Raw genomic sequence first — 14,717 nt, 5'->3', positions numbered from 1 at the left:
AGAGAAATCAAAAGAATGAAAACAGGAAGATAGAAGCAGAGACAGTGATAGAAACTGACTGAGAGAATTGCTTCAGCTTCCTCCTGGCAGACTTCATTTCGGGGGCAATCTGGCCTTCTTGCGCCAACAGGGGAGACAACACAGGCTGTTGGGCTGGCTTTGCCCCAAACGGCAAGGAAGTTCATCTTCCGTCTAACCTTAGGCCTTTGTGCTATGGGAAAATGGCTTTGGGGGACAAGGACATGGGAGCTCTCCCCTACCCACAAGTCAACTTGTATGTGGGGGCGGGGGCCTAGATGGGGTCCCCAGAGACAGGGGTGTTGGGAGGGGCCTCAGAGAGGCAGCCCCTTTCCCCCCTGAACGTGGGACTCAGTCCAACCGCACACAAGCCAGTCTCTGCCGAGGTTGGGGGCCCTCGTGTGGCACCCTTGGGGAATAGCAGCAGCAGCACTGAACCACAGGGCCCCTGCGTGTGGGCTCCACCCAGGCTGACGGAACAGCCAAGGAGTTCATGGGGATGAGGTGACATCCTCACTTCCCTAAAGTAGTGTGTAGATCAGCATGTGCACCACTACACGCATGTCGCTGGTGTTTATGTCAGGGGACATATGCATGCCATTATTTGCAGGTATGCGTATAGAATAGGCATATATTTATGTCAGTGTGTGGGGGAGGGGGCCGTTGTATTAGTTTATGTATGTACACAGAAGCATGTATGTGTGTATGCGTGCTCTTATGTTTCTGTGGGTCTCATTGGGTATATATGCGTGCATGTTTCTACGTGTGTGCCGTTGCATACATGTCTGCTCGCCACAGTGCGTGCTATTCTGTGTATTTGAGGGAGGACTTCGAGTGTAGAAATTACAACACGTATGTCACAATACATGTATATGCGTGCCGTTACGTGACATTACACAACACATAATGACACACTCTCATATAGTCATGTAAGTATATGTAACGACAATGACATGGCTTTATTTAGATCTGTGTATCTAGATATACGTGCCACCATGTATCTATTGTATATTTATAATCATGTGTGAATGTGTCAGTATAAGTGAGTGTGTATGGAGCAAATGTGTTTATTACATGAATATCACTATGTGTTTGTCTGCTCTTCTATGCGTAGCACACATCGTACATGTTTATATCATTGCATGTGTGTATACTATTGAATATGTATGTGTCCTGAGTGTGACTATATCTGTAGGTCATTATTTGACATGCCAGCCATGTCACATGTGTTATGTCACTGTGTGTGGGGTCCTTATGTGGAAATGCACATGCATGATTGTGTATGCTTTGTATATGAGTATCTGTGCCCTTGTTTATCTACAAGATGCTTTGTGTGTGTGCCGCAGTGTGTTTATACCCAATTCTTACACCACCAAGGACCCACTGGACTTTCCTGGATTGGAACTGGAGGTTGGCCGCCTTCAGTTTAGGGGTGTAGAAAGCAAGTAGAGGTCAGGGCAGGGCCAGAGCAAAGGAAAAAAGTAGGAGGGCCCCTCATAACCCCTCCCCTCCATGTCCTGCCCCCTTTCCTGGGTTTGCAGGGAGGTCTCACCACCCCACCCCACCCCACCCCACCCCTGACCCTTCCTTCCCTCCCAGGCTGGCCAGACCAGGCCAGGCCAGAGGTCTCTTCTGGTCTCACAGGCAGGGCCAAGCCCATTTCTCTCAAGGGAGTGGGTGATTCTCCTTCCCAACCCCTCTGTGTCCCCACCCCATCCATGTGCCTGCTAAGCCCACTCAGCAACCTCCCCCCCTCCCCCGCCCCGGCCCCGTGCCACCCAGCAATAGAGTCTCAGACAAAACAGAAGAAGAGTCCATTTTTTATTAGTGTTGGGATCCCCGGCACCCCCCTCATTCCCCTCCATCTACTCTCCTTTTCAGCCTCTTCCTCGTCCTGGCATTCTGTCCACTTGTGGCTGGACCCCTGCGCGGGGGGCCTCTCCATAGCTGCGACAAGTCCAAATGTGCAGCCCGCCCAGACCTCTGGGCGGCAGAGGAGCTGATGTGGAATTTTCCTGGTTGGCCAGAACCGGGAGGGACAATGCCGTGGGGGGCAGTGGAGGCCTTTCAGAGATCTGGGCTGGGTCGGGAAGGTGCCTGAGGGGCTCACCTGTCACACACACGATCCTGAGCGTGCAGAAAGTCGGCGGCGGGCGGCGGCGGCGTGGTCTCCGAAGCCCACAGTACACTCATCCATAAAGTAGGAAACACTACACCCTCCAGTGCTGTTAGTAGTGCTTTCTACTTTATGGGTGACTGCACTGTCTGTCTGTCCGTCTGCGAGTACTCTTCAGGCCGCCCGCTCCTCCTCCTGACTCCTGCTTCGAGAGCCCCCAGCCCTCCCTGTGGCTTCCTAAGACCCTGCCACCCTGCCCTATGGCCCCCAGAGGGCCTTCTCTGGGCCTTGTGGGCGGTGACTCAGCATGGCGCCAGACCTTGCCTCCTCCACCTCCCTCCCCCCACTTCCTCTTTGGCTCCCTCTTCCCTTCCCCCTAGAGCTCCACCCCATCCCCCCACTTTTGGAAACACTCAGGTAGAGGCCATAGCTACTCTGGTTCTGACCCCCAGTTCTGACGCCCTGGGTGACCCCTTCCAGCCACACTACCCACCCTCCAGAGTCCAACTGAGGCAGCCACAGCTTCCTCCCACCAAGGCCTCTGTCCCCAGCCTCCTCACCAGCCCAAGGCCCTGACTCCCTCATCATCCAACAGCTCCCTAGGCAGAAGCCCAAGGCGATCACAGCAGAGGTGGTGGCCATGTTGGGGGGAGGGAGACACTGAGTGCCTCTCAATGACACAGAGTCCCACTTTTCAGCCTCCAGACACCCCCTGTTATCCCCACCCTACTCTCCGGCCCTTATCCGTTGAAGCCCTGGACCCTTCCTTTCGTCATCTGGGGCCAGGAGCCATTTTACCTTCCTTGTCTAGAGGGAAGTCAAGACCCAGGATTTTGAGCAGCTGTCCCACCATGAAGGCCAACAGACCTGAGGGTTATTGCACCTCTTTGCCTAGAGCTTCTCTAGTAAACCCTGGCATCCAATTTCTCAAAGTCCTTCCCCTAAGTATCTCCACCCAGAGCCTGCAACCCAAAACCCTCATCACCCCTTGAAGCCAAGAGTTGAGGAGCCCCTGGTTGGGGCTGAAGTGAAGGTTCAGATCCTTACCTGATGCTGCAAGGCCCAGCGGAGCAAGCCCTGTGCTCCAAGCTCTCAAGTGGGGTTCCCTTCAGGGCGGGCAGGGCTTATAACCCCGAGGCCACGTGGGCCAGATCTCAGGGCGCCCAACGGTCTTGGAGCCCGCCCCCACACCGCAGCGGAGATTAGCGTGCCCCTCCCCTCCCTGGGGAGGACAGACTGACAGGAAACCAGAGACAAGCCTGGGTATTGGCGGGAGGGGGGCTGAAGAGACCATCTCACACACGCTGGACAGGTGGCTTCCGGGACCCCGGGCCTGCCCTTCCCCCATGGCACCGAGTCCAGGGGATGGTTCAAGAGCCTGGGACTGACTCAGGGTACTGGGGGTGACCCTAGGAGATAAGGACTCCCTGTCAGAGCCTTTGGTGAGTGCCAAAAACACAGGGTCCTGAATGCAGCATAAGAAAAAAGGACCTTTTTTTTGAGCTCCACCCCCATGACCCTAGCCCAGAAAACTCCCTTCCCTTTGGGACAGCAGTGACATTCAGACCAAGCCACGGCTCCTCTGTATGTATTGTCTAGAGAGGCCACAAAGGTATAGATGCATGAAGGGAGGTCCAGGCCAGCACATCACAATATCCTTCACATAGTCAGAGGCTTCAGCACCCCACAAAGCGACCCCTCCCCCAGACCCAGCCTCTGGAAGACCTGGCCTGTGCCCTCGGCACGACACAGAGGTCACACTCGGGCCAGGTGGACCTGTTGGCACTAAACTGGATGTTTATGCTTCCTTGGGGTCCTGGAAGGCCTACAGGGATAGGAGGGCAGGGCAGAGCAGTGGTGAGGACCAGGGTCTAGGACAGGGCATAGGTGTCATTGGGCTTGGAGGAGTGAAGGGAAAGAGACTCCGAGGGGAGGTGCTGGCAGCCACCGGATGTGGGCATGGGGCCCGCCCACCTGCGTGCCACCCCCGCTTTCCCCATGGGGAAGGCAGGAAACTGCCCATCCCAGGGCCCCTGCCTGGGGGTGGGGAGCAGGGTGGGGGGCTGGGGCACGCATTTTCCCCAAGGTTCTCCAAGCCTCTCAGTGGGCTTGTTTCTGGAATCAGGAGGAATAGATTAGGGGAATGGGAGGGTGGTAGGTGTGGACAAGAATCACCCAGTGACTCCTTCTCAGAAGGCCACGGGCCTCTTCTCTGGGACCCCCATTCAAGGTCAGGCCCACACAAACTTCAGGGAACTCTTAGATTCAAGGGCCAAAAGAGGATTGACATGGAGTAGGGACCAGTGGGGAGATAGATTGCCTCTCATTTTTCCTTCAGGAAAGGCGATCCTCAACCTGGAGAATTATTATCCATACCAGGCCCCTAAATGGGATGGAGAAAAGGAGAACAGGGCCCTGCATCCACTGGGATCTGAAGAGACAGTGGTGAGAAGGGCAAGCTGGCCAGAAATGGGACAGTGCTCCTTTAACAGACCACCACTGCTTCAGACCCTGGGTGGAGGGGAAGTGGCTGCCCTTGACGATAAGAGGATAAGAATATCAAAGTTGTGCAGTAACCTGAGTTCCTGGACCCCCACCCGTCAGGGCCCCTCCTCCTGGAGCATCTTGCCCTCCCACCACCACCCTGTGCCTAGAGTGCCCCTGGAGCTATCACCTCAGAGGCATGTTGTCCCAGCAGACCAGAGTCACAGACTGGAATCCAAGGGCATGGCTTCAGGGCTCAGATCTGCCATAGACTCCGTCCACATGTGACCTGCAGCAAGTCAGACCTGAGGTTCCCTCCCGGGGACCCACACGTCCCTCAACAGTCTCCCAGTCCAGCCCCTTTCCTGTCCTGAGCAGGGTGAAGGTGTCCCTGATGCCTGCTCCCTGTGACAACAGAGGCTGCTTTTCTTTTATATGTCCTCACTGCTCAAGGCCAAAGACCACCACTGATTTGTTTTTTTTTTTTTTGTAGGAGAGAGACTGAGACCCAGCCTGTCTACCCCAGAGCTTCTGGAGTCAGGAGGTTTCTGGAGGGCTGGGCTTTTGCTGGTTCCCATCCTGATCCTGAGGCTGGGGTTGAAGAGAGGTGGAACAGAGGTGGGGCTCAGTGTTGCTGCACACTGAACTTCTCTCCCAGCCCAGCAATGGCTCCCAGCACTGATGGGCCCCAAACCAGGAGAAACAGGACAGGGCCCAAGACAAAATCAAGGACCAGGAAGGGGCCGGGTCTGAAATAAGGACACACAGACCACAGGAACCACCCAGGTGACTGGAACAGGAGCACTGGACTGGAAGTGCGCTCCAGGCTGGTACAACCCATGTTTGTCCTGCATGACTGAGCAACAGGCACCTGAGGGAAGAGCAGTGGGTGCCTGTGCAGACACACACACACACACACACACACACACACACACGGACACGGACACACAGGGCCCAAAGGGCCCAAAAGATTCACAGTCTCCTTTCCAGAGAAACACAGCGGGCCCAGAGCCGCACAGACATGCTGTGGGTAACAGCCCAGCTCAGGCCCACACACACACCTGGAGGAAGCCCTGCGGCACATCCGGGACACCTGTCTCCTCCCCGGAAACACTCAGGAAGGTTCACTTGGGAATCTGAGGCCAGCACTTGGCAGGGTGACCGGAGGGACCTGGGGATGGCTTCAGAACACAGGCACCTCTGTGTGCGAGGTGGGACTCCCGCTCCTGTCCCCAAGGCTGCCTGTCGCCTCAGTCCACTGGGATGAGAGATGATGGCCAGAGGCTGAGAGAGGAGGTGGTTGAGAAAGGATGCCTCTCTTTGTGGAGGAGAGGGGCTGAAGCTGAGTCTTCAAACTCCGCCCCTTGGCAGTAGTCAGGGCTCCTCCAGACACTCACTGGGCAGCCTCGCGTTTGGACTCTGCTAGGAAGTGTCCTCCACAGTCCTCCCCAGTCCCGACACTCTTAGACCAGGGATCATGTTCCTGCTCAGAGGTAACAAAAGGGGAGGAGGAAGTAGAGACCAGGATAAAAGGTGTAGAGGTGGGGCAGAAAAAAAGAAAGCAGACAGCCTTTCACCAGGTGACGGGGCTGAGGCCCCCGGGGTCTGGGATCCTGGAGGACTCCAGGCTCTCGACCCCTCACTCCTACACCAACCTCGCTGACCTAGGGTGCAGCCATCTTTGTGTGCCAAGCTGAGGCTGCGAGTAGGTAAAGGTGGGCCTGAGGAGAAAAGGGGATGGGACCTGTTTTCAGGGACTCTCAGTCTGAGACAAGACACAGATACATACGAAGGATATGTGAGTTTTATGTGTCGGTGTGAGAGCAATTTGTACCACAGCAGGCCCAGAGCTTCAGAGCTCCTACCTGAGCAAGCACTGAATTTGAGAGGTGAAGGAGAACACACCTCCACACCTCCACACCTCCACACGTACCTACTACATCTTACAAAATTACGGCAACGAGGGCAAATTCGTCCTGGGTGGGGTTGAGGGGGTCCACGGGGCTGCCCTGACCGATGCTGCAGTGGCGACCTCAGAGTCACAGGGGGCCCATCAGATAAGGCTTCCTGGAGAAGGCATGCACAGATGAAAGAGCTTTGGAAAGAGAGGGGATAGGGCAGAAGCTGACTGGCCAAGGGGGAGAAACAGGGGGAAAGTAGTCTTTTGAAGGCCTAACACTTGCAGAGGAGAGCAGGCCCAGCAGCTGGAGAAATGACGAGGGCATTGTCTGCACATGAAGGCAGAGAGGAAAACCAAGTCTTCCCTGCAGCTGCTCAGGTCTGGGGCCTGGGTAAGACAGGCAGGCCGAGATGGCAGCCCAGATAACCTGCCTTGTGAGGAGACAACAAGACAGAAGCCACAGGACCTAACCACTCACAAACAGGAAGTCAGAAGGCAGAGCAGGCCCGCCCTCAAGGGAGCACGGGCAGGGGGGATGGGGGGGGCACGCCTGGCTACAAAGGATGGAAACTGAGCCCCTAGCATTACAAAATGGGACTAAAGAAAACTGGAGTCGACAGTCCCAAATGTGGGGGCCTTTCACCACCCTCCCTGGAAGGGCTGGTAAAGGAAGCAGATTCTGAGAAAAGGAAGTGCCTCAAGAACCTAAGACAGCTCCTGTCCCTTGCAGAGGTCAACTCAGCACCTAAGAAGGTCCCCTGACTCATCTCAAAGCCTTGGGGAGTACCAGTAGTGCGGAGAGGCCTCCAGACGAGGAGAGTAGGCACGTTTCCCCCTCAGCCCTGTCTGCACTGCCCAGACATCCTGCAGGGTCAACTTCATGCTCTCTTGCTCTACTGGGGTGAGAGGCAGCTGCAATGCACCCTGGGAGGCCAGCTCTGCTCTAGGACAGGGTTCTGGCTCAGCTCTCCAGACCATAGTATTCAAGGCCTTTTAAGCAGCAAGGTCAGGGAGTAGTAACCTAGCCTGAGTCAGAAAACTGATCTGCAAGCCCAGAGAGAGGCAGACGGCAGCCTGAGGTCACAAAGCAAGTTGAGGCCAAGTTCTGGGTTTCTTCCATAGCATCTGGGAAGAGGCAGGATGGGCTGGGTAGGAAATGGGGGGTGGGTGTGAGGAAGAAAATCACCCCGACAACTGCTGTGGGAGGGGCCATGAAACCAGATGGCCACTAGGATCTCCCGGGGACACAAGCAGAGAAAGCACCCTCCTGGCTCTCTCCAACACAGGTGCTTGGTTTAACTTGCTGCATCTGCTCCAGATTTAACCTCTACCAATAAACTCTGTGTTCGTTTTGTGTGTGTGTCCCAAGAGCTGGGACCAGGTAGGGTGTCAGTGCCTGGAACCCACTATGATCTCTCATCAGCCTAACTCCCTACCCCAACACTAGGACCACTAAACAGAAGGCAAAACCAGGAGGCAGGGGCCCCTACTAGGGGCCCAGGCCCCACCCTGTGGCTATTTACAGTACACCCTTTGGACCAGTCACAGAATCTGACCCCCAACCCCTAGTCCTTTGTTTATTCACCTATAAAACTGAGGAGGTTGACCAAGGACCTATTTGTACTCTGGAAAGTTCTCAAAAGCGAGGGGGCCTAGGGACCTTGGAGGAGGAAGCAGCAAGGTCTGTGTTCCAAGACCTGCCCAGCTACTGGGTAGCTGATGGATTTCCCCAGCTGGCTCAAGAGCAAGAGCTCCCATTACTCAGAGAAGGCAGGTGGCTGGGAAAGGATCTAGAGCAGAATCCTCCCCTTATCTTGGCTGGGAACAAGGGACGATGGGCTGGGGCGGGTGGGGGGGGGGATGTTCCTTAGTCCATCTATCTCCTCCTGCCAGCATTCTGCCCCCCCCCCCAGCATTCCTCATATCCCAGGGACAGCTGGAAAGGTAGAAGGTGAGGTCAGCACTGTGCACTGTTCTGGGCTCACTTTCTTCTTTCACTCCCACGTTGCACACACAGAGCTGAGGGGGAGGGCAGCAGCCAAGGCCTCTAAAGAACTTTATAAAACACATTCGGTCTGAATCTCATTTGATCCTCACACTGAGCCAGTGATGTAAATGATGGTATCCCCAACTTAGAGATGAAGAACCGGAAACTCAGCGAGGTTAAGTTTCACCTTCCTGAAAACCAACCAACAGTCTGCATCCCGTTTCTCTCCCCTAAAGGATTTCAATTCAAAGTGCCTCTGAGAAGAACCAGACCCCAGAGGGTTACCCAACAGAGAGGGGCGATGTGGCCTACATCTGCTCACCTACCCAGCCAGAAAAGGGGATTGGAAAAAGCGGTGGGAGGAACTCGGGCAGACGTCCCTGCTCCCCAGGCTTGCGGTGGGGGGGGGGGGGGGGGGGGGGAGGGGAGACAGAGGGCTCCAAATGGGTGACCGAATGGTCTACAGAATCTCTCCAACAGCAAATGGCACCCCCAGCCCCTTCCCTGGGAGCCTGCTAGGCAGTCAGATGAGGGAGAATTGGCCACGAAGGCTGGGGCCCCCAGCAGCCACAGCAAGCAGCTCACAGCCCTGGAGCCGTTAAAAAATGACTCAACCAGAAAGTGCGTTTGAAGCGACGCCTGCCAGGGCCCCAGAGCCAAACCTCAAAAAGACGAAGTGAGAGAGAAGAGCCTGTGGGGGCCAGGCTGGGGGTGGAGGCCCGGCCTGGAGCCGGCCTGGCCAAATAAGGGCAAATGCTCCCAGGCTGACCAATGGGGCGCGTGCAACCACGTCATGGGGCTGTGGCTGGAGGGGCGGGGTGAGAGGCCTGGGGCAAAACGGGAGCTGGGGACTGGGGCAGGGGGCCCAGGCCCACCAGGAAGGGTCCAAGGGTGAGTGAGCCTGAGAAGGTGTTCAGAGGCCCTCATCCCCATCCCCTACTGACGTCAGTAGACCCCCGCCCACTGAAAGCCCCACCTGCAGGCTGGGGCTCAAGGGGGCAAAAGGAAGACAAAGAGGACCCCCTCACCTCTGCCCCAGTTATGGGCCCTAGGTCCCCATCTGCCATAGCAGAAATCGAGAGAGGCCGTAGGACAGCTGGGCTGACACACCAGTGTAGCCTTATCCGGCTACTGACCTTGGGCAAGTGATGGAACTGAAACTCAGTTTTCTCATCTGTGAAAGGGGAATAATGCCCCACAGGTGGTACTGAGGATCAGAGGCAATAATGAAAGTGGCCACTTTTGAACCTGGTAATCGCCATGCTGATACAGTAGATTATTAGAAGCCCAAAAACTGCTTCTCACTCAGATTCTTACCTCCCAATTGCTGTGAAAGATCCCTTTGCAAGGACACCATGTGGTTCTCAGTTTGGGCCTCTGATGTCTCTAGCAGGGGAGGAGAGGTGTGGAGGTCAGAGGTGTCCTTCTAATCTAAGCCTAGTCCCTCCTGCTGCAGAAGCAGAACAGACACTCTTTCCTCAGGCTCATTCACCAGGGATGTGATGTGCCCACCTTGACCTCCTGCACCCCAACTTCCCTGCCTGGCCCCACTGAGCTCCACACCCTGCCCCCATCTCCCTACTCCCTTGGGATGCAGGGCTGAGGAAGTGAGTCTATTCAGCTGCCTAGAGAAAGTGCCAGTGTCTCAGCTGTCAGCACAGGGTGGGGGCAGCTGCTGGCTTCTACCAGGACCTGTGATCACTCCTTGCCCCAGGCCTCTGCAGCCCCAGTTGGGACCACCGCCCAGGAGGAAAGCTGGGTGATGGCCACCACCCTCTTCCTCTCTGTAGAGTCCTTCTTTCTCCCAAGCACGGATTTGCATTTCCCCCTCTGCCCTCTGCTACTCAAGCCCCCAGGGAGAGGGTGACCGTTAAACCCCTTCCTCTGCTAGTGGCCCCAGAGCACTCACTTCCTTCCAGGTATTTTCCGGGATGGGGGGAAGGGTTGAAAGAGTGGCAGTTGTCAGGTTTGGGGAAGAATGAGGAATCCATTTTGGAGAGAAGCTGGGGTCCCTCCACCCTGGTGTTAAGCAAGCTCTCTCTGCAGCACAAGAGCTCAGTGTGGAGGAAAGAGTGCACAGGCAGGAAGCAGCACATAGGAGTTCTCAAAATGGGCCTGCCAGGCCCCTGACTTCTTACAGGCCCAGGCCTCCATCTGTGGGATAGACCCCCCCCCAAGGAAAGCTTGGGCTTTATGTCCTCTGTCCATGACCCCATGACACCTGCCCTCCACTCCGGGAGGAGTATTGGGAATAGGGGTGCCAGAAGTCTGGAGGAAAGAGGTTTTCTGTCACATTTTTCAGAGGATCTGGCATCTTGGTGCCAGCAGCACAGGGCAGTTTTCTCTGCACTCAGTTCCTGCTTTCTGGGATCTTAAAGTAAAGAGAAACAGAAACATCTGTAGGCAGAAGGCACCAAGCCAGGCAGTGTAGGACATATAAAGTAGCAGTGACCCCTTTGGGGTCAGACTGACCACTGTCTCTGGTGCTCAGTCTTCTCACCCATAAAGTGCGTGTTGGGGAGAGGGGAGCTGGCCTAAGTCAGGACTCTCCCAGCCTTCACCTTCTCTGTTTGATCTGCTGAAACTCTACAGCCCCAACACTCTGGGTAAGGCCTCTGAGCCCCAAAGGCCCAGGCAGGCAGCCATGTGCTTTCTTCCTCAGTCTAAGCCTACTGGCTCACCTATAGCAATTTTTACCAAGTGTGGCTGTCTGTTCTTTTAGTTCAAACAAGACTGGAAGAGGGACAGCTACACATGGGCAGCAGAAGTGACAGCTGACAGGCTGACATGAATCCAAGAGGTAGAAAAATAATCAGTCCCAGAACCATTTCACCACATGATACAGAAATGGAGGTTTATAACAATGACTTTGTGCCAAGTAGAGCTTAAATCACATCCAGAATCCTGTATCCAAATAGCAAGAAAGTATATATTAAACACACACACACACACACACACACACACATTTTTTTTATTTTAAAATAAAAAGCCATGGTGCTTAAAGGAAAATGTTTCAGCTGTGATATGTCTATGTATGATAGATGTATTGAAACACGCATTGTCCAACAATATTACAGGGCTAACATTCTTGCCACACTTACCTAGAACTAATCTAGAGGTGGACAACTTTGGATAAAGATGATTCCTTAGAATCATTTTATAGTTTACAGCTCTCAAATTGCTTTTACATAAATTAATGTATTTCTCACAACTATCCCAGGATAGGACTGTTGTCTTTAAGTGAACTTTTTACTTGAAGTTAGCATACAAACAGAAAAGTGAACAAACCATGAGTATATAACTCAATAAATTTTCAGAAAGTGAACAAACCTATGTAACTAGCATCCAGATCAAGAGACACTATAACCTACACCATAGGACCCCCTGGTGTGCCTTCTTCCACCCCCACTTTTCACAGGTAATCACTATCCTGCCACCTAAACCAGAGTTTTGTCAGCTGCATTTTATAGAGAGGAAACTTTGTTTTAAGGCAGTGAAGTGACTGGGAGGCAGGAGCAACACCCCCAATTGGATATATATGTAGGTTTTCATCACGAGTTTCAGTGTCCAGTGGAGGGTGAAGGTGCCATAATTGGGCTGCAGATGAAGGTGTGGGTAGGAAAAAAGCAGAAGAGGTTGGGGATTATGAGGCACAGGTCAACAGATACCTAAGACCTGCTGGAGTAGAAAAGAAGATGCAGTCAGGAGGGAACTGGAGAAGGGCTGGACCAGTTTCCCAATGTCCCACATAGGGATCCTTGAGTAAATCCCAAGGATCACCTCCCTGGGCCATTTCCCCAGACTGCCTCTTTGGTTAATTTTTGTTGTTTTGTTTTGTTTTGTTTTGTTTTAAGTTTACTTAAGTAATCGCTACACCTGATGTGGGGCTCAAACTCACAACCCCGAGATCAAGAGTCACATGCTCTCTCGACTGACCAAGTCAGATGCCCCTCTGGGGGTAATTTTAGATTTGGGGACTAGAGATATAAGTAGTGGGCATAGGGTATTTGGGGGATCAATGTGTAGGGACATGTAACTTTCACTCAACAATAAGCTAATGCCTCATAGGTGGTTCTGTGGAATACTCATGAAGGGAGCAAGCCCTAGGAGTCTGGGTATAACTATGCTGGAAGGAGTTAGAAGCCCTACCTTGGGTGTGGGCAATGTATTTCTTGAGCTAAGGCCCTACTTCTGGATCATGGCCAAGTCACTTTAACTTTGTCAGTCTGTTCGTCACTAGGTAAGGATGTTAACTATGACATAGAGGTTTTGTGAGGATCAGATAATGGACATGAAATCCCTTTTGTCAACTGTAAAAAGTTATTTAAATGAAAGGCTTTACTGATCAACATGAACCAGACTTCCAAAGTAAGACATCAGTCTGTTCTTCAACCTTACCTGTCTCTTTTATATATACTCGCAGGATCAGGTATCAGGGAGGGGGCATGAAGATTGAATGGCAGGTTATAGGGTGGCTGGGTGGCTCATTCAGTTGAGCGTCCAACTTTGGCTCAGGTCATGGTATCACTGCTTGTGGGTTTGAGCCCCGCATCTGGACTCTGTACTGACAGCTCAGAGCCTGGAGCCTGGTTTGGATTCTGTCTCTCTCTCTCTGCCCCTCCACCACTTATGATCTGTCTCTCACTCTCTCTCAAATATAAAACATTTTTTAAAAAGTGAATGGCAAGTTATGGACAGGCTTGGAGTAAGAAGGTAGTGGCCATGCCCAGAGAAAATGAGGCCAAACCTAAAGAGCCCAGACTGAGCTTAACCCTCCCCAGCTCATCCCCATTACTTTTGGGGAAACGGCTTCTGACCGGAATTTTCTGACTTGTTCTATCAGCCACCAATCACTGCCTAGGGCCGGAGGCTGCATTCAGCAATGCATTGCCACTTAGCCAGCCTAACCCCACAGGCAATAGTGGGTAGGAAGTAGAGAATGAGGAATGAGCAGACAAGGAGGAAGGCAGCCTGGCCACTACTCTTGTCTGACCTGCATCTGTCTTTGTTGAACTAGGGGGGAGGAGCCTTGCTTTCTGAAAAGAGAAGCCAAATTACTGAGCGAGAGGCCAAGACCATAAGTAGACCTCAGGAGTCAGAATGGGGTGAACCTCTGACAGGAACAACGAGCAGGCATAGCCAGCCCTCAGGGACGTGCAACAGGGGCAGTGGCACCAGCACCTGGAACCTCTCCCACATAGCACTGCTCTCTCCCAGGGAACCTTGAAGGATCAGAGATCTCTCTTTCAGTTTCTTTGGGCTCCCTGCAGGGGATCGGACTCTCACACCTTAGTGCCTGTCTGAGCTGCCAAGTGGCACCATCAGCAGGTTCGAGGACCAGAGAAAACAAGAAAGCCAATTCAGAAGCAGCTCCCAGGCAGGGCCCACTTGGCACCGAGTCTGTGAGATCCGGTTCCAGCAACTGGCCACCCCTCCCCCACAACCATCAGGGCCTGTGTCTTTCGCTTCCTGCGAGGCTAACAGTTAGGGCCTCAGCTCAGAGTGGGGCTGAGGCAGCCTGAGTGTGGTTATTTGTGCATGGCTCCTCCTGTCTCCCCTCCCCACAACTGTTTCCATTCTCACCAAGCAGCCACGTCCGGGTCAGACACGCAGGACAGCAGCCGGGGATTTCCAAGGGACTTTTTGAGAAAAGCCAGTGAAAGTTGGGTGTTGGCTGCACAGCTTAGGCACTGTTGCTGAAACCCACTTCTTCCCTCCAGAACGTAAGGCTGGCCTCGTGGGGGCTACTTCCCAAGGATCCTTTCAGACTGAAACTGAACAGAAACCGCCACCCCTTGAGCTCCTTCAGTTTGCTGGGTTGGAAAAATCCTCTAAAAACTCAGTTGAAATTGGGGTTGAGAGACCATTCCTTCAGAGCTTGAAAGCCTCAGCAAAAATGGTTCTGGTTTGAGGATCTGTGAGCGACATGAGCCACCAGGGCCACAACCAGCTTCCTTCCCATGGGCCCATGAGAGGACAAGGACAGTGGTACCAAGTCAGCACCTCTCCCTCCTTCCCACACATTCCAGGCCACAGGTAACAGGAGACACTGACTCACTAGAAACACCAGGTGGCTAAGATACACAAAGCCCTAGTGTAGGCACCTCTGCTTATGAGTCAAGAGCTCATTCTGCAGTGGTGATTCTGGGCATTTCTCCCACTATTTTGGTTGACTGTGTGCACATTAAAAAATAACTAATAAAAAGAGTAGG

This window comes from Lynx canadensis, chromosome E1 (genome assembly GCF_007474595.2).
Source record: "Lynx canadensis isolate LIC74 chromosome E1, mLynCan4.pri.v2, whole genome shotgun sequence".
Classification (NCBI taxonomy): domain Eukaryota; kingdom Metazoa; phylum Chordata; class Mammalia; order Carnivora; family Felidae; genus Lynx; species Lynx canadensis.
Note: the sequence above shows the minus strand (reverse complement) of the source record.